The sequence below is a fragment of the Aegilops tauschii genome, chromosome 5, assembly GCF_002575655.3.
Source record: "Aegilops tauschii subsp. strangulata cultivar AL8/78 chromosome 5, Aet v6.0, whole genome shotgun sequence".
NCBI classification, from domain to species: Eukaryota; Viridiplantae; Streptophyta; class Magnoliopsida; order Poales; family Poaceae; genus Aegilops; species Aegilops tauschii.
The window spans coordinates 477,689,084-477,714,883 of record NC_053039.3 but is presented as its reverse complement, the minus strand read 5'-3'; the positions used below and the strand labels follow the sequence as shown (position 1 = coordinate 477,714,883).

The window sequence follows — 25,800 nt, the reverse complement described above, 5'->3', positions numbered from 1 at the left end:
CAAATCTTTTGCGGGCATCCTGTACGGTCTCTTAGATATTGGCCCTGTGCCTGGCAAAGGTTCAATCAAGAACTCAATGTCTCTATCCGGTGGCATGCCTGGCAACCCTTCTGGAAATACATCCGGATAATCCTTCACCACTGGTACTTCCTCCTGTACAACTCCTGATAAGGAATTTACTTGAGTCCTCTTCGGCATATGCCGGGATACATACTTAATCCTTTTTCCTTCTGGGGTGGTAAGCAAAATCGACTTGCCGGCACAATCGATGTTTCCTCCATACAATGATAGCCAATCCATTCCCAAAATCACATCCAACCCTTGCGACTCCAAAACTATTAGGTCTGAGGGGAAAACATGCCTACCAATGGCCAATGGCATCTGAAAACATCCTTGGCTTGCCATATGCTCTGCTCCTGGCGAGGTTACTAACATAGGGGTTCTGAGAACTTTGGTGGGCAGCTTAAACTTATTCACAAATCCCCTTGATATGTATGAATGCGATGCACCAGTATCGAAAAGAACGGTTGCAGTAAATGACTTAACCAAAAACTTACCTATTACTGCATCAGGCTGTGCTTCAACCTCCTCCACGCTCACGTGGTTCACGTGTCCTTTGTTGAACGGGTTCGGCTTCTTCCCAGAGCTTCCATTACCATTTCCATTTTGGGCTTCAGGACAATCAGTTGCATAATGTCCAGTCTTCTGGCACTTGAAACAGGTAACGTGACTTAGATCCCTCTTGGCTGGGGTAGATGGGTTGGTGCGGTTCTGTCCGTTAGTTCCTCCATTCCCATTACCATTCTTGGAGCCATTATGATTGTGCGAACTACCTCCTCCATGGGTATGCTGAAACTGTCCTCCCGGCTTTGGGGCAAATCGTGGTTTCTGTTGAGCTCCAGAGTTATACTTCCCTTGTCCATACTTCCTCTTACGGTTTTCAATCTGTTGTTGCTTCCCTTCAATCATGAGAGCTCTATCTACCAGCTCCTGGTAGTTGTTGAAGGTTGCTACCATCAACTGCATACTCAGTTCATCATTCAGTCCTTCCAAAAAAATTTCCTGCTTGGCTGCATCTGTAGCAACGTCATCTGGTGCATAACGTGCTAACTTACTGAATTCCTCCACGTACTGGCCTACGGTGCGTCCTCCTTGGCGTAGGTTGCGAAACTCGCGCTTCTTCATAGCCATAGGTCCTGCTGAAACATGAGTTGTACGGAAAGCTTGCTGAAACTGGTCCCATGTAACAGTGTCAATAGGGTGTGTGGCGGTATAATTCTCCCACCATGATGCTGCGGGTCCATCAAGCTGATGTGCGGCAAAACGCACTCTTTCCGCATCTGTGCATCCTGCAGTGGTCAACTCTCTTCCAACTTTGCGGAGCCAATCATCTGCAATAATTGGCTCGGTGCTACTGGAAAACACCGGCGGGTTTAGCCTCAAGAAACGGGCTAAGTGATCAACAGGTGGTGGTGGTGGTGGGTTGTTGTTGTTGTTGCCTTGGTTCTGCACTAACACTTGCATCAGGGCATTCTGTTGCTGAATCAACTGGGTGATCTCCGGTGGGAAAACAAATCCGGGGTCGCGTCTCGGAGGCATCTGATAGGTTAGAAAAGATGAGAGTTAAGAATAGATTGAGGTCTAGAGGGAAAACACTACCCATATGCTCATGAGACAAATACAATCAATATGACTCAATCAATTCAAACAGGGCATAACAATCGATCTAACTAGCGTTACAAAGTGCTTGAACTATACTATTAAATGGGAGAAAACTACTACTGATATGGTGGTCTACTTAGAAATTCTGATCAGTTGAAGACTCCATGATGTCTGCTCCAGCTTCATCAACAAAGTCATCTTCACTTGGTTCCGAGTCGGTGTCGTCGATGATGATGTAGTTGTCCGGACAAGTGCATTCGTCATCTTTTGCTTTTGGAATAAATTTACACCTACTTTCCCCCACAAGACTCGATCGCCTTCGCTTGATTCTCGCACTACATGATGTTTGAGAAACGGATGACCGAGACACAGTCTTTCAGAAACAACCACTCTTTACTCCGGATGGACAGTTACACCTACTTTCCCCTACATCTACTAGCCCACCTCTTCAAGAGATCATGTAACCTACTCAACTATGCTAGAGCCCATAATAGCTTGTGGCTGCACACGGAAGTTTCTAGCATGAATAATCTTATGATCCCTTTGAGCCTGGGTGGCGGTCCTTATACAAACAGACAACACTGGGTTCCCCAGGTGCCTCAATCCACCCAGATGTGAGTTTTAGTTGCCACCTTAAGTAAACCATTATTAACAATCTCACATCTGTCATGAATATCGCTCAAACCCAATCCACGTCTACGAGCATAGCATGGCAATATAATAGCAACGTAGAAGTAACTCCCAAGGGTTTGATAAAAGAACAGGTAATAGGTACTACCTCAACTACTTCCCAATATCCACAATTTAATTAGATCCAAATCATGCAATGTTTGAGGAATAGATCTAATGCAATAAAAACTGGGTATGGAAGGTATGATCAAAGTGTTACTTGCCTTGCTGATGATCCGCGAAACCTAGCGATTCGAAGTAACAAGCGGCACACTCCGGGTACTCAATCGCAAACAAACAAGCAAACAATAAGTACTTATCTAATGCACAGGTAAAACTCGAATGAAAGATCCAACCAGAAAGTTCAACTTAAGAACTCCGGTTTGCAAAAAGAATCAACTCGAACGAAGCAACGAAAGTCAAACGGCGAAAGAAACAAGCTTCGTTTACTAATCTGGATCTAGGTCAAATTTTACATTAGCAAAAACTTGTTTGAGTAGGTTAACCGGAAAGAGAATTTCGAGACGAAACTCTAGGCGCTTGAATCGCCTGATTCCGATAAACAAGCGAAAAGTTAAACAGAAACGAAGATCCGATCAGAAATCGAGATCTGAGATAATCGCGGAAAAATCCGACGAAAAAGAAAAACTGACGAACGGTTAAAGAACGAATGTTCGTTAACAGAGAAAATCCGACGAACGCGTTCGTTAAAACGAACGGGTCGGTGAACGTTCACTAAATAACAAAACCGAAGAAATAAACCGATCTAGGGTTTTTTTTAAAACAACGAACGGTTTTTTTAAAAAATAAACCGGCAAACGACGGCGAGGTCCAAAAAATTCATAGAAAAATAAATAAAAATCCAAAAAAGATAAAACAAATTTTCCCCGTCTAGTTAGAATATTTAGAACAGGGTGAACATTTTTTTGACACAAAAATGCAGTTTTAAAAACGGACAATATTTTTTAATGCAATTAAAATTACAAATAAAATCCGAATGAAATCCAATAAATGATTTTAACATTTTTCCTCCAATATTTCAATTGTTTTGGAGAAGTCATATTTTCTCCTCTCATTAAGTTTTTAATGAAATACTTTTCCGGAGAGAAAATAATTAAAACCAAAATCCTCGTTTTATTATTTGATGAAAATCAAATATGAAAATTCGAGAAAATCCCCAACTCTCTCCGAGGGTCCTTGAGTTGCTTAGAATTTATCGAGGATTTGTCAAAATGCAATAAAAATATGATATGCAATGATGATCTATGTATAACATACCAAATTGAAAATTTGGGATGTTACTGAGCTGCTTGCTGAAAAGCAAAAGGCCGAGTATGAAAGGCGGGATAAGGAGAAGGGTCAGGACGATGCCGAGGGATCCGGCAAGAAGCGTGGCGGCCAGGGAGGCCGCCCCGGCAAGGACAACCAACAAGAGGGGCCCGCCCGGGGCCGTGACAAGAAACAAGAAGACGATGATCACGACGAGGACGACGAGTCCGGTGACCAAGAGTTCCAGAAGGCCACAGAGGCCATGTGCGCCGATCGCGGCGCCTCTACTTTGTTGTTGCAAGTTTTACGTGGCTGCTACGGGCTTAGCAAGAACCGTTCTTACCTACGCATCAAAACCACAACGATAGTTTGTCAAGTTGGTGCTATTTTAACCTTCGCAAGGACCGGGCGTAGCCACACTCGGTTCAACTAAAGTGAGAGAGACAGACACCCGCCAGTCACCTTTAAGCAACGAGTGCTCTCAACGGTGAAATCAGTCTCGCGTAAGCGTACGCGTAATGTCGGTCCGGGCCGCTTTATCTCACAATACCGCCGAACCAAAATATGACATGCTGGTAAGCAGTATGACTTATATCGCCCACAACTAACTTGTGTTCTACTCGTGCATAGCATCAATGCATAAAACCAGGCTCGGATGCCACTGTTGGGGAACGTAGTAATTTCAAAAAATTTCCTACGCACACGCAAGATCATGGTGATGCATAGCAACGAGAGGGGAGAGTGTTGTCCACGTACCCTCGTAGACCGAAAGCGGAAGCGTTATCACAACGCGGTTGATGTAGTCGTACGTCTTCACGATCCGACCGATCAAGTACCGAACGCACGGCACCTCCGAGTTCAACACACGTTCAGCTCGATGACGTCCCTCGAACTCCGATCCAGCCGAGTGTTGAGGGAGAGTTTCGTCAGCACGATGGCGTGGTGACGATAATGATGTTCTACCGATGCAGGGCTTCGCCTAAGCTCCGCAACGATATTATCGAGGTGTAATATGGTGGAGGGGGGCACCGCACACGGCTAAAATATCGTATATCAATTGTGTGTCGAGAGGTGCCCCCCTGCCCCCGTATATAAAGGAGCAAGGGGGAGGCGGCCGGCCAAGGGGAGAGGCGCGCCAAGGGGGGAGTCCTACTCCCACCGGGAGTAGGACTCCTCCTTTCCTTGTTGGAGTAGGAAAAGGGAAGGGAGAAGGAGAAAGAAGGAAGGCCCCCCCTCCCTAGTCCAATTCGGACTAGTCCATGGGGAGGGGTGCGGCCACCCTTTGGGGCCTTTTTCTCCTTTCCCGTATGGCCCATTAAGGCCCAATACTAATTCCCGTAACTCTCGGGTACTCCGAAAAATACCCGAATCACTCGGAACCTTTCCGATGTCCGAATATAGTCGTCCAATATATCGATCTTTACGTATCGACCATTTCGAGACTCCTCGTCATGTCCCCGATCTCATCCGGGACTCCGAACACCTTCGGTACATCAACATACATAAACTCATAATAAAATTGTCATCGTAACGTTAAGCGTGCAGACCCAACAGGTTCGAGAACTATGTAGACATGACCGAGACACCTCTCCGGTCAATAACCAATAGCGGAACCTGGATGCTCATATTGGTTCCCACATATTCTATGAAGATCTTTATCGGTCAGACCGCATAACAACATACGTTGTTCTCTTTGTCATCGGTATGTTACTTGCCCGAGATTCGATCGTCGGTATCTCGATACCTAGTTCAATCTCGTTACCGGCAAGTCTCTTTACTCGTTCCGTAATACATCATCCCGCAACTAACTCATTAGTTACAATGCTTGCAAGGCTTATAGTGATGTGTATTACTGAGTGGGCCCAGAGATACCTCTCCGACAATCGGAGTGACAAATCCTAATCTCGAAATACGCCAACCTAACAAGTACCTTTGGAGACACCTGTAGAGCACCTTTATAATCACCCAGTTACGTTGTGAAGTTTGGTAGCACACAAAGTGTTCCTCCGGTAAACGGGAGTTGCATAATCTCATAGTCATAGGAACATGTATAAGTCATGAAGAAAGCAATAACAACATACTAAACGATCGAGTGCTAAGCTAACGGAATGGGTCAAGTCAATCACGTCATTCTCCTAATGAGGTGATCCCGTTAATCAAATGACAACTCATGTCTATGGCTAGGAAACATAACCATCTTTGATTAACGAGCTAGTCAAGTAGAGGCATACTAGTGACACTCTCTTTGTCTATGTATTCACACATGTATCATGTTTCCGGTTAATACAATTCTAGCATGAATAATAAACATTTTATCATGATATAAGGAAATAAATAATAACTTTATTATTGCCTCTAGGGCATATTTCCTTCAGCCTGAACTTGATCTCGCCTGTCGTGATCAAAAGACTGCAAATTCCTGATGGAGACCTCGAGAAAACGGGCACGTTTCAAGGGGTCAATCCGGGGAGGAGCCAGCCAAAGGGGAAGGTCACACTGCCCGTGGCGTTTGGAGGGGAGTTGAACTACAGGACGGAGAGGATCATCTTCAACGTGGCCGAGATCCCCTTGCCATACAACGGGATCCTCGGCGGCCCGACACTAGCCAAGTTCATGGCAGCATCACACTATGCCTATAACATGCTCAAGATGCTCGGGACGTTGACCATCATCTCCGTCCCCTCCGACAAGAAGGACGCGCTGATTTGCGCCGACCAACTCTACCGGGAAGCAGTTGCAGCAGCTGCCGTCAAGGCACTTGCTCCAGCCGCTGAGGGCCCGGGAGGAAAGAAGAAGCCCGGCAAGACCTCTCGCACCCACTCCGGCAAGCGCACCTCCTCGAAGTGTTGCGCTACCGTCGAGGACGTGCCAGAGAGCTCTACCGACAGGAGCAAGAAATCCAGAGCCGAGCCACCGGTCAGACACCCTTTGCCCTAGTATATGGGGCGAAAGCAGTTCTCCCCACGGAACTCATATACGGGTCACCTCAAGTGCTCGCTTATGATGAGCTTGAGCAAGCGCAGTTGCGGCAAGATGACGCAATGTTCCTTGAGGCGGATCGTCTTCGGGCGGCTGCGAGAGCAGCACGCTACCAGCAAGCCTTGCGCCGCTACCATAGCCGCAAGGTTCATGCCCGATGCTTTGAGGAAGGTGACCTTGTTCTTCGGCGCGTTCAGTCGGCCAAGAATTCCAACAAGTTGACGCCGAAGTGGGAAGGCCCTTATCGGGTAATATGAGTCACCAGGCCTGGCGCAGTCCGCCTGGAGACCGAAGATGCTGTCCCAGTGAGCAACTCCTGGAACATCGAGCATCTTCGCAAGTTTTACCCATAAGGCGCGGCTTGCTGGGGCCCCCGGCAAGCCACCCTTTTGTACAAGCTTTGCCGGCAAGGCATGTAACCCTTTGTACAAAGCCAGGCGCAGACCCTGAGCATAAATAAATGAAGGGATGGCGCCCTAAGTTATAGCATGCATGCTAGGTCGAGTCTCTTCCTTGGTTAGGGTTGATAGTGCTTGGCGGCGACTAACCCCTAGCTTAGAGGTCGAGTGCGCGTCTCTCTGTCCTTTTCTGTCATCTTTTGGTTTGTAGGGCATGTGAGCATTTCTGCTAAGCCACTTAGAAGAAAGGGCACGGACCGGCGTCCTAACCCCGGCAAACCAAAGTTGCCGGGGGCTGCAAGTACAAGGATCCAACCACGGCAAGATGAGGTTGCCGGGGGCTGCAGATCCAGATAAGTCTTTTATCCTCTGTCATGCATTTCGTTATGAAACTAGGATATGTGAAACCTCATTTTATTTCTAGGCCACCGTGCTCCCCTTTTCTATGCCCAAGGATTATCTCCTGGGCCCGGATTTGGTCGTAGTCGCGACGGCAAGGAAATAGAACGAGGGGCCTAAGCCCGCTTCATCCCTGCCTCCGCCAAGAGCGCGAGAATGGTCGAGCGAAGTGGGGGGACGGCAAGGCCTGTTGCCGGGCGGAAAAGGTATCTTAATAGTAACAAGGATTCATTCCTTGTCGTGGGTTCCATCCATGAACGAAAACCACCGGCAAACACCCCTTTTTCATTAAAAACATCCCGTACAGGTACAGTTCATACGAAATGAAAAACATGAACAAGGGGGATTACAAGCTTTAAATTTAACAAGGCCCGAAGGCTTACAGATTAAAAAAGAGAGGAGATGCCTGTAATTCCTTTCTTGTCCCTCTCCTCAGGAGGCAGGTCAAGGAGTCGAAAGGGCGAAAGGGGCGCCTAGGCGAGCTACGAGCAGCAGAAAGCACCAAGAGAACACCTCGGTGGCCGCCCACGGATGGGCCGGTGATGACGGTGCCGGGAAAGGAGCTGGAAGACGAGGCGGCATGACCGGCAATACACGATGAAGGCATCGGTGCCCGCGTACTCCGAGTTGACGGCCTTGCCGCCCGCCCTCTTCCTCTTCCGCAGCCTCCCGACGCCAGCCGCCCAAGGAGACGGCCCCGAGAAGTTCAAGGAGTTGGCCCCTCCCCCGGCAAAGCTCTGCCGGAGGAGCGGCCAGGTGCAGATGCTGCTGCTGCCGCACCCGCCCAGGCGCGGGGCGTCCGACGCCTAGTCGGACTCGTCCCCGTCATCTGCCTCGCTGTCCTCCTCATCACTCTCGCTTGAGGAAGAGCTTCCATCGTCAGAATCTCCTTCGGAGGAGCTCTCCACGCAGCACTTCAGGCGAGTCCCGAAGTCTCCGAAGACTTGACGGAGAGCAGGCCGTCCTCCATTAATTTGAAGTAGAGGACGAGCCCCGCCGCCAGGCTGTGGATGCGACCGAACGTCTTCCATCCACGACGGAGGTACATGACCCGAGGAACTGGGAAGTCGACGTCGACCCGCGTGCCCCCATTCCCACAGCCCCTCATGTGCAATCTAAGGGATTGGGGCGGGTCACGCTCCATCTCCCAGGCAAACGGGGCGTGAAGACGAAGACGGCGACGCGGAGGCCGGCGCAGCCTGATGAAGAACTCGCGAGGCTGGTCTCCGACATGGCCTTCCATTGGAAAAGGCATCATTGGCGGGGGCGAAGCCGGCGCGCCGCCCCGTCCTCCTCTTCCCCGAGCACCACGAGCTCTGCCCTGGCCTCGCCCACGGCCTCGCCCCCTCCCCCTTCCCCTCGCGGCCGGCTCCGCCACCGCGGGCTCAGGAGGAGGAGGGACACGCTGTCGAGCGGCGACCCTCGCCGCCACCGTCGAGGGACCGGGATTCCCTTTCTCCATGGCGGGTGAAAGGAAGAAGCAGAAGCAGGAGGAGATAGATGACAGAAGAGTGTGGAATGCCATCCCCCCTTCCCCCTCCTTATAAAGGGGCGGGGTCGGGGCTCGGCCGCCCTGCTCGGCCAATCCAGCCACCAGAGGCGCAGGGAATCGAGGCCGACCCGCTGCCCCAACCAGCGACGGCCCGGTTTCCCGCCTCCACCGCTTGCCACCCCGAGCGCATGAAGGACGCGTGGCGAACATGCAGAATCGAGGGGACGAGTGAAGCGACCTCTCGCCACCCCGTGATTGTGGGGTGTGGACGCCTTGAAGACCGCGACCCGGCCCCACGCAGTAAATGAGCCGCACCTCCACGCCTCCCTCTTTTTACGGGGAAGGCGCGAGCCGCCTCTTTACCGCGATGTGATGCATGCATGCGGAAACCGCCCCACGCACGCCGCCCACGTCGCGCATTCAACATAGGTCGTGGGAAGCACGGCGCGTGAATAGTTTTACCGCGGTAAAAACTGCCCCGCCTGCCCGCGCACCGTTTTGGGCCTCGCCCAACAACGCGTCGCGCTTATGTGTGGCCCAGGCCCGGGGGCTCCTGTCGGTGTGCAAAAGAAGGGGCACACCTTTGTACCCCTTTACCTGTGCACGGACAGTCGGAGCCGCGCCCACGGCCACACCAAGCAGAGCAGGGGAAGTGAACCGAGGTAAAACCAAAGCCCGAGGCAGCCAGAGTAATGCCAAGTCCAAGACCACAAAGAAGCAGAGGGACGAAGCGGGTTCCCCCGGCAAGACCCTTGCCGGGGGTAGCTCGCCCCCACCAGCGGAACGCGCCGCCCTTGAGCCCACGGTTTGCAACACCATCAACTGTGTTGGGCCAGGACTCGGGAGACACCTCCGTGGTGGCATGCAGATCTTTATGAAGACAAGAAATGTTCAAGATCAGATGAGGATTGGAAGACAACGATCCTCGGCAAGATCCTTGCCGAGGAAAGCCACGAGACCCCCGGCAAGATCCTTGCCGGGGACGACTGCGCGCCACGGCAAGACCCTTGCCGGGCCACCCGGCGAGGCCCTCACCAAAGGTGTCGGCGGGGCCACTGCCAGGCCCGCACCAACCAACTCTCCACCACCGTTCGCATGCAGCTGCTAGCCCAACTAGTTGGGCGGGCACCTGCGTGGCAACATGTGGCTTCCAGGCCAACTCAGCACATGCCTGCGTGGCGGCATGCAAATCTTCGTGAAGGTCCTACCATCGCGCCACCTCAACTGCCTGCCTGCCTACATGGCGCCGCATGCATCGCTGGCCAGGGCGTGTGTCGAAGCGAGGGGGAGCGGCGACGGATGGGACGGGCCTCGTTCCCGTCCCCAATAAAGCAAGGGGATACCTCAGTAGCGCATTAAATGTGTCTTGTCCTATAATACAAGCGATAAGCTCGCAGCACTGTTACCTTTCCACCTCCTGTGTGCCACCGTGGCAGCCCCTTTTCCTATAAAAGGAGGCCCAAGGCGACCATGAGAAGGATTCGGCTTTTCTGGGCTCGTTACACCCCGTAGCTAGCTCAAGAACACAAGAACTCTCTGAAATACACCCACCAAAGCAGGACTAGGCATTTACGCATCCTCGCGGCCCGAACCTGGGTAAGCGATCCTTGTGCTGATTACTAATCCTGCTCTTCTCACAACCCTGCGCCCCAGCAACCGTAGTAGGGATTCTTGTGATCCCATAGGTGTCGTTTCCCCGACATCCTCCTTGGCCCATATGGACCTCTTCCCCGCGTAACCACGGTTTCCGAGGTGGTGGCACCCCATATTCCTCTCTTGGAGCCCCTTCATGTACTCTGACTTTTCTTTGACATCTTCGTCAACCCAAGTGTTCTTGAATATTTCGAACTGCTCTTCCGTAATTGTCGGATAATCCTTTACAATCTCGGAGTAGGGTTCCGTTTTGGCGATGATCCGATGTTTCACCCTTACTTTCCAGGCGGACAACGCGCTGCTAAACTTGCCCATGGCGCGTTTGTTTATCTTCTTCATTGCCGGGTCTTTATCTGGATCAGTATATTGATTTCATCCCGGCCCGGGAACAAGAATACCTGGTGCAGCTTAGTTAGGAGGGAGTGCTTCATATCTGGTAACTTCTTTAGTTTCTCATCGTTGATGGTGGCGGTTGCCCGTAGGATGCAGCCTATTTGATTGCCGTAGCATGCGCGCGCTTCTGCAGACTCTTTTGGCTCAAAGTTGCCGAAGTCCACCTCCGTGACTGATTGCTCCCTGACTATAGCGCCAGAAAGCTCCTGTCTGCTAGGACTACGTCGGTATTTCCCCAAAGAGGAAGGGATGATGTATGACAACGAAGGTAGGTATTTCCCTCAGTGATGAAACCAAGGTTATCGAACCAGTAGAAGAACCAAGCACCACAACGTAAACAACACCTCCACACAAATAACAACACCTCGCAACCCGACGTGTTAAAGGGGTTGTCAATCCCTTTCGGGTAACGATGCCAAAAATTTATAATAGATTGAAATAATAGATCACAAATAAAATAAAGTGCATCAAAGTATTTTTTGTATTTTTGGTTTAATAGATCTAAATAAAAATGCAAAGGAAAAGTAGATCGCAAGCAAACATATGAGAAAGAAGACTCGGGAGCCGTAGGTTTCACTACTGGCTTCTCTCGAGAAAAATAGCAAACGGTGGGTAAACAAATTACTGTTGGGCAATTGATAGGACTTAAAATAATTATGACGATATCCAGGCAATGCTAATTACATAGGCATCACATCCAAAATTAGTAGACCGACTCCTGCCTGCATCTACTACTATTACTCCACACATCGACCGCTATCCAGCATGCATCTAGTGTATTAAGTCCATGGAAAAACGGAGTAATGCAATAAGAACGATGACATGATGTAGACAAGATCCATTTATCTATTGCGTAGATATAGATCCCATCTTTTTATCCTTAGTAGCAACGATACATACGTGTTGTTTCCCTTTCTGTCACTGGGATCAAGCACCGTAAGATCAAACCCACTACCAGGCACCTCTTCCCATTGCAAGACAAATAGATCAAGTTGGCCAAGCGAAACCCAAATATCGGAGAAGAAATACGAGGCTATAAGAGATCATGCATATAAGAGATCAAAGGAACTCAAATAACTTTCATGGATATAATAAGATATAACTAATCATAAACTCGAAGTTCATCAGATCCCAACAAACACACCGCAAAAGAGTTACATCATATGGATATCCAAGAGACCATTGTATTGAGAATTCAGCGAGAGAGAGGAAGCCATCTAGCTACTGACTACAGACCCGAAGGTCTACGAAGAACTACTCACGCATCATCGGAGAGGCACCAATGGAGGTGGTGAACCCCATCCGAGATGGTGTCTAGATTGGATCTGGTGGTTCTGGACTCTGTGGTGGCTGGATGAATATTTCGTCGACGCTTTTAGGGTTTCTGGAATATTGGGGTATTTATAGAGCAAAGAGGCGGTCCAGGGGGCACCCGAGGTGGGCACAACCCACCAGGGCGCGCCTTGGCCTCCTGGCGCACCCTGGTGGGTTGTCCCCTCCTCGGGACTCCCCCAGGTGCAACCAGGGCCCAATATCTTCCTTCTGGTCCATAAAAATCATCGTAAAGTTTCGTGGCATTTGTACTCCGTATGATATTGATTTCCTGCGATGTAAAAACATGGAAAAACAGCAACTGGCACTATGTCAATAGGTTAGTACCAAAAATGATTAAAAAATGACTATAAAATGATTATAAAACATCCCAGATTTATAATAAAACAGCATGGAACAATAACAAATTATAGATACGTTGGAGACGTATTAGCATCCCCAAGCTTAACTCCTGCTCGTCCTCGAGCAGGTAAGTGATAAAAACAGAATTTTTGATGTGGAGTGTTGTTTATCATGTCATATCATATTCTTTTCTTTATAGCACGGACATTTGGACTTTTATGTGATTCAAAGCAATAGTCTAGTTTTGACATAATAATTTAGATACTCAAGCATATCAACAAGCAACCATGTCTTTCAAAATATCAATGCTAAAACAAGTTATCCCTAGCCCATCATGCTCAAACATTGATCCATTCATGAAACACACTCGAATATTAGCTACACCCAATACTTAAGCATGATCATATTGCCTCTTAGCTAGTTGGTGCTTTTATAACATAAGATGGAGACTAAAATTCAAAATAAAAATTGCATAAAGTAAAAGAAAGGCCCTTCACAGAGGGAAGTAGGGATTTGTAGAGGTGCCAGAGCTCAAAGCGAAAAAATTAGAGATAAAAACATTTTGGGAGGTGTATCCATCCCACTAATGAAAATGACCTAGAGTTCCCAACACTTTTCATGCTAGATATGCCATAGGCGGTTCCCAAACAGAAAATAAAGTTTATTCCTTTTTCCACCATTCTTTCACTTTCCATGGCTAACCGTATCCACGGCTGCCTTCCATACCAACACTTTCCAAGGAATTTATTATTTGGCAACATAAAGTAAATTCATTTTTGCATTTCGGGACTGGGAATCCCTAAAACCTTTGCCTTACTCTCGTGCAATGACAAGTGAATAAACACTCATCGTGAGAATAACACATCCAGCATGGAAAATATTAGCCACCCGTTACCGTTCCACAAGCGAAACAAACACACAAAAGAGAAGTTTATTTTGAAAATTAGAGATGGCACATGCAAATTTTCTTAGAACGGCAAAAGAATACCGCATATAGGTAGATATAGTGGACTCATGTGGCAAAACTGGTTTAAAGGATTTTGGATTCACAAGTAGAGATCACACTTAGTGCAAAATGAAGGCTAGCAAAAAGATTGAGAAGTGACCAACCAAGAAACGAATAATCTCATAAGCAAGCATTAAGCATAATTAACACCGAATAATGCACCACAAGTAGGATATAATTTTTATTGCATGATTATTGACTTTCGTGCATGCATAGGGAATCACAAACCTTAACACCAATATTCTTACTAAAGCATAATTACTCATCAACATAACTCACATATCACATCATCATATCTCAAAACTATTACTAAGAATCAAGTTTATTTTGTCCAATGATCTTCATGAAATTTTTTCTTTACCTTATCCTTCTTGGATATCTATCACTTTGGGACTAATTTTCATGTGTTGCTTTTCATAAGCTCAAACAAATATAAGTGAAGATCATGAGCATACATTTTTTCTTTCTCTCAAAATAATTTAAGTGAAGTAAGAGAAAAATTCTTCAAAATTTTACTAACTCTCAAATAAATATAAGTGAAGCAAGAGAGCATTTCTTCAAAAATACTAAGCACACCGTGCTCAAAAAGATAAAAGTGAAGCACTAGAACAAGTCCTAGCTCATAAAAGATTTAAGTGAAGCACAGAGAGCAATTCTAACAAGTCATGATATAATTTTGGTTCTCTCAAATAGGTGTGTCCATCAAGGATTGATGACTTAAAACACAAAATAAAACAAGCAAAGACACATATCATACAAGACGCTCCAAGCAAAACACATATCATGTGACGAATAAAAATATAGTCTCGAGTAAAATACCGATGGTCGTTAGAAGAAAGAGGGGATGCCACTAGGGGGCATCCCCAAGCTTAGTTGGTTGCTCATTCTTGGATAATAGCTAGGGATGCCGGGGCATCCCCAAGCTTAGGCTCTTCTATCCTTCTTTCATCCATCGGAAGATAACCCAAAACTTCAATCACACAAAACTCAACAAAACCTTTGTGAGATCCGTTAGTAAAAGAAAGCAAACCACTACTATAAGTGTTGTATCAAACCAATTCATATTTTGTTTTTGTATTATATCTACTGTATTCCAACTTCTATATGGCAAAAACTCATCAAAGTAAACCATAGAGCCATCAAAATAAGCACACAACACAAAGAAAACAGAATCTGTCAAAACAGATCAGTCTGTAGTAATCTGGAACTTTCAAATACTTATGGAACTCCAAAAATTCTACAAAATTAGGACGACCAGGGTAATTTGTATATTAATCTTCTGCAAAAAGAATCAGGGCAAAATCTCTTTTCTTTGATTTATGAAAATTATTTTCGTGAGCACAAAGTTTCTTTCTTTTTCAGCAAGATCAAACAACTATCACCCAAGAAGATCCTAAAGGTTTTACTTCGTACAAAAACTAATTAAAACACAAAAAACACAATCATACCAGAGGCATAATTGTGTGAACACACAAGAACAGAAAGCAAAAAAGCAAAAATAAATTTTATTCATTGGGTTGCCTCCCAACAAGCGCTCGCCCTTAGCTAGACGTAAGGCAAGGATCTGAGTTTTGTCTTCTTTGTCCAACTCTTAAATCAAACACTTAGAATCCTTCAAAGATTTAGCATAAAGACCTTCAATAGCAGTACTCCTAGGGGTAAATTTAAATAATTCATTCTTACAAAAAGGATCTCTTATCACTTCAACAAAATCCGGATGGATGCTAATCATCTTAAGGTCTCCCTTATCATTATTACTAGAAGTTGCACCCTTGTTCCTAGATCTCCTACTCTTTACGGGAGTTTCCTCAATAATTTTAGTGGCAGTAAAAGCCGTGCTTAGATTACTAAAGATTTCTTCCAATTTATCGATCCGAGACAGACTTTCTTCTATTCTTTCATGGATTAAGGTACCCCTCTCTTTTAACAACTTAAAAATATCGCCCGCTTTTGACCCAATAGTAGTAGCAAAATTATGCATCTTTTTATGTATAATTTCCATATGATATTTAGTGAGCATTTTCTTTTCAATAGCATCTTGTCTTTCCATAACATGCTCAAGAGTCAAAATTGTTTCATTAACCATAAGAGGTGGTGAGCCTACTAAATTTCCCATAGCATTAAGAGCATCAAAAGGAGGACTCATTAAGAAATTTCCACCGGTAATCGTATCAAGGATGAATCTATACCAAGTGGTGATGCCAACATAAAAACAACGCAGAAGCACAACTGTAGATTGCTTACAGATAGATCTATTATGAGCATTGCAAATTCTATACCAAGCATCTTTTAAATTTTCTCCTCCCCTTTGTTTAAAGTTGAGGATCTCGTCCTTGGGAGTGCAAGAAAAAGAGGAAGAACTATCCATAACGGCAAACAAGATTGCATGCAAAAACATATCCGGCAAGAAGACGGCGAAGGGAAAAGAGGGGCGAATAAAACGGCAAATTTTTGTGAAGTGGGGGAAAGGAAAACGAGAGGCAAATGGCAAACAATGTAAATTGCGAGGAGATGAGATTTGTGCTTAGGAACCTGGTTATGTTGAAGATCCTCCCCGGCAACGGCGCCAGAAATTCGTTTTGATTGCTCCCTGACTATAGCGCCAGAAAGCTCCTGTCTGCTAGGACTACGTCGGTATTTCCCCAAAGAGGAAGAGATGATGTAGCACAGCGAAGGTAGGTATTTCCCTCAGTGATGAAACCAAGGTTATCGAACCAGTAGGAGAACCAAGCAACACAACATAAACAACACCTGCACACAAATAACAACACCTCGCAACCCGACATGTTAAAGGGGTTGTCAATCCCTTTCGGGTAACGATGCCATAAATTTATAATAGATTGAAATAATAGATCGGAAATAAAATAAAGTGCAGCAAAGTATTTTTGTATTTTTGGTTTAATAGATCTGAATAAAAATGCAAAGGAAAAGTAGATCGCAAGCAAATATATGAGAAAGAAGACCCGGGGGCCGTAGGTTTCACTAGTGGCTTCTCTCGAGAAAAATAGCAAACGGTGGGTAAACAAATTACTGTTGGGTAATTGATAGAACTTCAAATAATTATGACAATATCCAAGCAATGATCATTACATAGGCATCACGTCCAAAATTGGTAGACCGACTCCTGCCTGCATCTACTACTATTACTCCACACATCGACCGCTATCCAGCATGCATCTAGTGTATTAAGTTCATGGAAAAACGGAGTAATGCAATAAGAACGATGACATGATGTAGACAAGATCCGTTTATCTATTGCTTAGATATAGATCCCATCTTTTTATCCTTAGTAGCAACGATACATACGTGTTGTTTCCCTTTCTGTCACTGGGATCAAGCACCGTAAGATCGAACCCACTACCGGGCACCTCTTCCCATTGCAAGATAAATAGATCAAGTTGGCCAAACAAAACCTAAATATCGGAGAAGAAATACGAGGCTATAAGAGATCATGCATATAAGAGATCAAAGAAACTCAAATAAATTTCGTGGATATAAAAAGATATAACTGATCATAAACTCGAAGTTCATCAGATCCCAACAAACACACCACAAAAGAGTTACATCATATGGATCTCCAAGAGACCATTATATTGACAATTCCGCGAGAGATAGGAAGCCATCTAGCTACTGACTACGAACCCGAAGGTCTACAAAGAACTACTCACGCATCATCGGAGAGGCACCAATGGAGGTGGTGAACCCCATCCGAGATGGTGTCTACATTGCATCTGGTGGTTCTGAACTCTGCGGCTGCTGGATGAATATTTCGTCGACGCTTTTAGGGTTTCTGGAATATTGGGGTATTTATAGATCAAAGAGGCGGTTCGGGGGGCGTCGAGGTGGGCACAACCCACCACGGCGCGTCTTGGCCTCCTGGCGCGCCCTGGTGGGTTGTCCCCTCCTCGGGACTCCCCCAGGTGCAACCAGGGCCCAATATCTTCCTTCTGGTCCATAAAAATCATCGTAAAGTTTCATGGCATTTGGACTCCGTCTGATATTGATTTCCTGCGATGTAAAAAACATGGAAAACAGCAACTGGCACTTGGCACTATGTCAATATGTTAGTACCCAAAAAATGATATAAAATGACTATAAAATGATTATAAAACATCCAAGATTTATAAAAAACAGCATGGAACAATCAAAAATTATAGATACGTTGGAGACATATCAGTGACCACCAGTCTAGTAGTGATGAGGTTGTTTGGGCGTCGTTGCCTCTTTGGTTTCGGTTCTATACCGGCTTCGCCAGTCTTGGTGCCAGTATCGGCGTCGGTCTCGGCGCCAGTATCAATCTTAGCGCCGGTCTTGATGTCGGTCTCAGTATCGGATGTGGCAGGTGGGCCCTACAACAATCGTTGCTCAACGAGAAGGTTCAAATAGGTGTCTGCCGCCGCGTAGACGCTGCAATCACCAGAACCCTGTCCTTCATCGTTGCTAACCCTGTCCAAATGTAGTCAATTAATTCTAGACCAAATAAAATGAATAATGACATAAAAAAGGCCAATGTTTTGCAGGAATGTTGATTCATTCCCGTTGCGGCAAATCCTGGGCACTCGATATGTCCTAGTTTGTAGCACAAGTCATGCCGAAATTCACGGAAAATTTCGGCATGACCTTTGCTACAAACTGGACAAATAAAGCGCCTGAAATTTGCCGGAACGGAAATGAATCAACATTCCGGCAAAACATAGGCCACTCGGAGTGATTCCCTGCAAACAACAAAAGCCCACTTGGGCACAATCGATACACTTCAATGTTGCATATATATTGAGCAAACACTATTGACAAATTTTCATATAACATGACCACTTCAGTGAAAAGATATAATCAACAATAATGGAATATGCAAATGAACATCAATGACATATATCATATAACATCAATCTTGTTTTTTCGTTTACATAACAACAATTACTTTAACCCAGTTTTTGAAAAGAAAAACAATTCTGTTTTTTGTTTATAGCTAAATGCCATAGCTACTGTTTTTTATTTATAGCTAAATAATTTTGTGTTTGTCTAAAGCTAAAACTCTAGGAAGGGATCATCTTTAAAATAAAACTTCCTAAATTCTTTTCCTTGAGAAATAGTGTTATTTTTGAAAACCAAAATCCTTTGCAAAATGACCTCACTAAACACTTCTCTGCCTAGGACAAAACCCAAATTCTGTTCTAGCTATTCCTCTCTCTCTCTCTCACACACACACACACACATTATTTTCTTTTCATCCAAATTGTTTTAGAGCAAATATGCCAACAATACTTCACCTTATTAGAAATTGCAAAGGAACTCCATTTTCTCTAACCCTTCTGACCTCACCAAAATTTCCACAGCAAGACCTTAGTACCTACACCCAATTTCTCCAAAAATATTCAGGTCCATAGTCCAAATAATTCAAATTTCATTTGAATGAAATTTGGACCAGATTCATGTCCATAGTCCAAATAAATTCTTATAGCTAAATGCTATTGTTTTTTGTTTACAGCCTCTATTAATTTAAAGCTAAATGCTACTATTATTTATATTCCCTCTGTTAATTTAAAGCTAAATGGAATTATTGTTTAGGCTTTTTCATAAAAAGTTGCCCTAGCTAATTTCCAAAAAAAATGCTAATTTTTTTCCTAAATGCTAAAAAAATGCCTACTGCCCTAAACAAATCTAGGGTTCATATGAACATCATCACAGCAGAGAGAGAGAGAGGAGGGCATGGAAGAGGAGAGGGAGAGCCTTACGGTCGGTGGTGAGGGTGGGCTCGGGCTCGGGCGACGGCGGTCCTGGGCGGGCTCGGGCGGCGGCGGTGAGGTCGAGGGCGGCGGCGGTAAGGTCGAGGGCGGCGATGGTGAGGTCGAGGGCGGCCTCGGGCGGCGGCGGTGATGTCGAGGGCATGCTCAATTGGGTAGGGCGATCAACGGCGGCGACAAAGGAGTTGGGGGAGAGGGGGGAGAGGGGTGAAAGGACTTAGCAGAATTTTGAGCCCGCGCGGGGTTAAGTCAAAATAGCAGTAGCGCTGGTAGGAAAAAAGCGCTATAGCTAAGTTAATTATAGCGCTTTCTACCAAAACGCGCTACTACTATAGGAAGTAGTTATTTATTTTCCCTTTTATTTTCCTTTTATCTAAGGAACGTAGCTATAGCGCGGGCTTATAGAATGCGCTACTGCTAGAGTAACTATAGCTCTTTGTGGAAACAAGCGCTACTGCTATGCCTTTCTCCTTTCATTTTCTTTTTCTTTTGTTTATCTTTACATATTCTTTTTTTCATTTCTCCTTTTTCTACTTCTTTCATTTTCATTTACTTTTCCATTTTATTTTCTTTTTTAGCAATAGTGTTCTATACAGAAAACACACTACTACAAGGCACTTAGCGGTAGCGTACTTTTTGCGGCACCGCTACTACTATTCCTAGCCTACCGGCAATAGGGTGGGAATTATAGTAGTAGAGCTTTTTCCAGCAGACACGCTACTGATATAACCATAGCTGTAGCGTGCTTTATTGACACGCGCTACTACTAAGTAGCAGTAGCGCTCTGTTCTAACCAACGCTACTGCTATACCTCTGTGTATAAGGTTTTCCCTAGTAGTGACAACCCACCAGGGCAAGCGCCCCTCCTGGTGCGCCCAGGTGCCTTGTGCCCACCTGGTGGCCCCGCAGACCCTGATTCCAACTCTATGAAATCCTATTTTTGGAGAAAAAATCAGAGAGGAAGAATTATCGCGTTTCACGAGACGGAGCCGCCGCCACCTCCTGTTCTTCATCGGGAGGCCAGATCTGGAGCCCGTTTGGGGCTCCGGAGAGGGGGATCTTCGATCTTCGTCATCACCAACCCTTCTCCATCGCCAATTCCATGATGCTCCCCATCGGGAGTGAGTAATTCCTTCGTAGGCTCGCTAGTCGGTGAGGAGTTGGATGAGATTCATCATGTAATCGAGTTAGTTTTTTTAGGGCTTGATCCCTAGTATCCATTATGTTCTGAGATTGATGTTGCTATGACTTTGCCATGCTTAATGCTTGTCACTTTGGGGCCGGGTGCCATGATTTCAGATCTGAACCGTTTATGTTATCACCATTATATCTATGTTCTAGATCCGATCTTGAAAGTTATAGTCACCTATTACGTGTTATGATCCGTAAACCCTGGAGTGACAGTATTCAGGATACTTTCCGGTGATGACCGTAGTTTGAGGAGTTCATGTATTCACTGTGTGCTAATGCTTTGTTCCGGTTCTCTATTAAAAGGAGGCCTTAATGTCCCTTAGTTTCCATATGGACCCCGCTGCCACGGGGAGGGGGGGGGTAGGACAAAAGATGTCATGCAAGTTCCTTCCATAAGCACGTATGACTATTTATGGAATACATGCCTACATTATGAGTATGAACTGGAGCTAGTTTTATATCGCCCTAGGTTATGAATGTTATATGATGAATATCATCCAACGAGTTCACCGATCCAATGCCTATGAATTTTCCACATATTGTTTCTGCTAAGTTACTATTGTTATAGCTGCTGTCACAACTGCTACAAAACCATTGCTATTAGTGTTACCTTTACTATTACTGTTACCACTGCTAACAAAATTTTCATATTACTGTGCTACTAATCATATTGCTACAGATAATTAATCTCCAGGGTTGGTTGAATTGACAACTCAGCTGCTAATACTTGCAAATATTCTTTGGCTCCCCTTGTGTCGAATCAATAAATTCGGGTTGAATACTCTACCCTCGAAAACTGTTGCGATCCCCTATACTTGTGAGTTGTCAGCACGTAGAGCGCCCAGTCCAGCGACGAGGACCTCCGGGCCCTGGCGGCCGCGGACTCCCGCCAGGGCCTCCTTGTCTTGGCGGTGGAGCGCAGCGGCGGTGTCCACGACTCGGTGACAGCGGACCCGGGCGTAGCGCTGCCATTGCGGGCGAGGAAGAGCGAGCGCATCCTGGACCTCCAGTCCCTGGCGGCAGCGGCGAAGTAGCAGCGCACGCAGGCGGCCTCGGGCAGGAGGAGGCCCCGCGTGGCGTTGATGCTCGCGAGGCAGATCTCATAGGCGCAGTTGGCGTCCTTGTGGCTGCCGGGGTAGTATCCCCTGCCGCCACCCTCAGCCCCGTGGCCGCCGGGGCGCACCCATGGGACGAGGTAGGCGGACGGGGGCGTCCACGCCGCCGCCGCGGGGTCGGAGTTGGAGGAGCAGGAGGAGGCGGTGGTGTTGGGGAACGTAGTAATTTCAAAAAAATTCCTACGCACACGCAAGATCATGGTGATGCTTAGCAACGAGAGGGGAGAGTGTTGTCCACGTACCCTCGTAGACCGAAAGAGGAAGCGTTAACACAACGCGGTTGATTTAGTCGTACGTCTTCACGATCCGACCGATCAAGTACCGAATGCACGGCACCTCCGAGTTCAGCACACGTTCAGCTCGATGACGTCCCTCGAACTCCGATCCAGCCGAGTGTTGAGGGAGAGTTTCATCAGCACGACGGCGTGGTGATGATGATGATGTTCTACCGACGCAGGGCTTCGCCTAAGCACCGCTACGATATTATCGAGGTGTAATATGGTGGAGGGGGGCACCGCACACGGCTAAAAGATCGTTGATCAATTGTGTGTCTAGAGGTGCCCCCTTGCCCCCGTATATAAAGGATCAAGGGGGGGTTCGGCCGGCCTAGAGGAGAGGCGCGCCAGGAGGAGTCCTACTCCTACCGGGAGTAGGACTCCCCCCCCTTTTCCATGTTGGACTAGAAGAGAAAGGGGGAAGAGGTGGAGGGGAGGAAGGAAGGGGGGCGCCGCCCCCCTCTCCTTGTCCTATTCGGACTGGGGGAGGGGCGCGCGGCCCAGCCCTGGCCTCCTCTCCTCTCTTCCACCTAGGCCCACTAAGGCCCATTAAGTTACCGGGGGTTCCGGTAACCTCCCGGTACTCCGGAAAAATCCCGATTTCACCCGGAACACTTCCGATGTCTAAACATAGGCTTCCAATATATCAATCTTTATGTCTCGACCATTTCGAAACTCCTCGTCATGTCCGTGATCACATCCGGGACTCCGAACAACCTTCGGTACATCAAAACATATAAACTCATAATATAACTATCATCGTAACGTTAAGCGTGCGGACCCTACGGGTTCGAGAACTATGTAGACATGACCGAGACACCTCTGCGGTCAATAACCAATAGCGGAACCTGGATGCTCATATTGGTTCCCACATATTCTACGAAGATCTTTATCGGTCAGACCGCATAACAACATACGTTGTTCCCTTTGTCATCGGTATGTTACTTGCCCGAGATTCGATCGTCGGTATCTCGATACCTAGTTCAATCTCATTACCGGCAAGTCTCTTTACTCGTTCCGTAATACATCATCCCGCAACTAACTCATTAGTCACAATGCTTGCAAGGCTTATAGTGATGTGTATTACTGAGTGGGCCCAGAGATACCTCTCCGACAATCGGAGTGACAAATCCTAATCTCGAAATACGCCAACCCAACAAGTACCTTTGGAGACACCTGTAGAGCACCTTTATAATCATCCAGTTACGTTGTGACGTTTGGTAGCACACAAAGTGTTCCTCCGGTAAATGGGAGTTGCATAATCTCATAGTCATAGGAACATGTATAAGTCATGAAGAAAGCAATAGCAACATACTAAACGATCGAGTGCTAAGCTAACGGAATGGGTCAAGTCAATCACCTCATTCTCCTAATGATGTGATCCCGTTAATCAAATGACAACTCATGTCTATGGCTAGGAAACACAACCATCTTTGATCAACGAGCTAGTCAAGTAGAGGCATACTAGTGACACTCTGTTTGTCTATGTATTCACACATGTATTATGTTTCTGGTTAATACAATTCTAGCATGAATAATAAACATTTATCATGATATAAGGAAATAAATAACAACTTTATTATTGCCTCTAGGTGTCGGGGTAAATGACCACGGGTAGCCTAACCGACTACCCCTGGCTCTTCAGAAAATTTATCAGGCCTTTGGGCCTTCAAGCACTCCAAGCATTTGGGCCGCCTTCCCCGGCCGGCTACCACTAAAGCCGACTCCCGGAAGGCGACCCAGCCTCACCGACTCCAAGAAGCCGGCCAAGAAGGACGCCGACTCCTAGAAGCCGGCCAAGACTACAACCACTCCTACATAACGACGACCTGACGGGGCATGGCCACAGTGCGTCCCACGACCCCCGAAGCCCGAGGCAGGCATGGCTACAGGAGGCCGTACGGGGGGATGTCTCCCGTGCGGCCCGGCACTGTAGCCACGCCAGCCGCGACGTCATCCACGACCCCCTCCTGTACGGCCCAAGGACCGCGGGCCCCTTCAGCCAGAGAGAGGCGTGAAGGCGGCCCGGCTTTTCCTAGTCGGCCAGGAGCATAGCCGGCCTCCAGAAGCCGGCGACTCCCTTCCTCGAAGCAGGAGCCCCATTAAGGAGACAAGACGAGGTAAGGCTACAGTGATAGCCCCCGATGCGGGTCACTGTAGCCACGCTTACCTCGACAAAGCCCTCGTCATCAGAGGCGCGGCTACAGTAAGCAGCCGCGGACAAGACCCTAGGCAGTGGGGCCGGCCTGTCAACCGAGGAGCCGGCAGCCGGCGGGACCCACCAGCCGGCGGGACCCAGCAGCCGGCGGAGAAGCCGGCAGGCATAGACACTGACGGCTGGGGCCAGTTCCCAGTCGGATTACCATTGTACCCCCGGGGGGTAGGCCTATATAAACCCCCCGGAGCACCCATGCAAAGGGTTCGATCCCTGATAGCACACACACACACACCATAGATAGAGGGAAGCAAGAGCTAGCCTTGTTCTTCTTCTCCCTTGATCCCAACAGCTCTAGGAGCGATTGTAGCTACCCTTTACCGATCTAGTGATCATGCGGAGACCCCGCAGAGCAGGACTAGGGGTGTTATCTCCTCGGAGAGCCCCGAACCTGGGTAAGATCCGCCGGCGTGCATGTCTTCGCCTCATCCCGTTTCCAGGCACCGGCGACGTTTTATTGGCTCCCACAATGATAAGCCATTCCTTGGCATATGTCGCACCAACCACCCGACATTTGGCGCCCACCGTGGGGCCAGGTGCACCGTCGTCCGGAGACCTGTTCTGGACGGGAACCCTCTTCCTTCCTCACGAGCGCAGCCAGCCTGCTGCGCCCGATGGCGTTTGCCCCGACGCGCTGCAAGGCGTCGACGACGCCTGCGCAGCGAGCCGCCTCGCCGATCTGCTTGGCGAGACTCGCATCTCCGACGAGCCTGCGTCCGACGCAAGCACCGACTACCCCGAGAGCCGCCTCGTCAGCCTCCTCGACCAACTTCACGTCTCCAGCGAGCCTGCTGCGGACATGGAGTCTGTCGGCTCCACCGACCCGATGCTCATCGACTCCGACACCGCGTCGCTTGACGCCTACCCCTCCGACGTGGTGGTCTTCGACGACCCACTCCCTCGAGCTGACAGCGGCAGCAGCGCTGTCACCGAAGTGCTGGTCATCAGCCACGTCTCCAACTCGGGCGGGAGCGCCCGCGACGCTCAGCAAGCAGCGATGCACGACCTCTCCATCCCCCTCCCGGCCGACGCCGACGCCGAGACCCTGGAGGCACGCCGTCTTGCCCTCATCACGGAGAGCAAGAAGAGAGCCTCGATGAGACGCCTCACCGAGGCCCACCAGCGCGAAGTCGACCGCGCCGCCTTCGGGACCCCGCCGCCGAGCGGCCCGAGCCGAGCCGGCTTCGTCCAGAAGCGCGGCGCAGCCGTTGCCAGCATGCTGGGCGCAGATCGCCCCGTCTACGCCACCCCGCTCGAGAATCTGCGAGCCGCTCAGGCGGCAGCAGAGGAGCTCAATGGGCTGGGAGCCGATGAGCTCCCCTACATGACAAGACGGATCCAGCAGCTGATCGACGCGGCTGCAGAACGGCACGAAGCCGGCGCCCGAGCTGATAGCCATCCCCCGCGCCGGGAGCACGCCGCGACGTCCCGCTCGCCGACTGCGAGCGGCACGCGCCAGAAGAAAGACAAGGAGCCAGTTGCCAGCCGCAGCCGGACTCGCATCACTATCGAGCGCGACGCGGATGGTCGCCCTCGGGCGGTCGAACACCAAGGAAACCTGCCGCCTCCCCCGCCTCGAAGAGAAAGACGCCTCACTCCGCCACCCATCACACATCCGACTCTTGGCGACCGACTCGGCCGCCGAGAAGGAGTCGGCGAGAGTGAC

At 48.0% G+C, this 25,800-nt stretch overlaps 1 pseudogene; it reads right to left on the bottom strand.

Moving 5' to 3' along the window:
- LOC109768774 (uncharacterized) overlaps window positions 1-25,800 on the bottom strand; it is a 79,948-nt pseudogene that overhangs the window by 40,810 nt on the left and 13,338 nt on the right.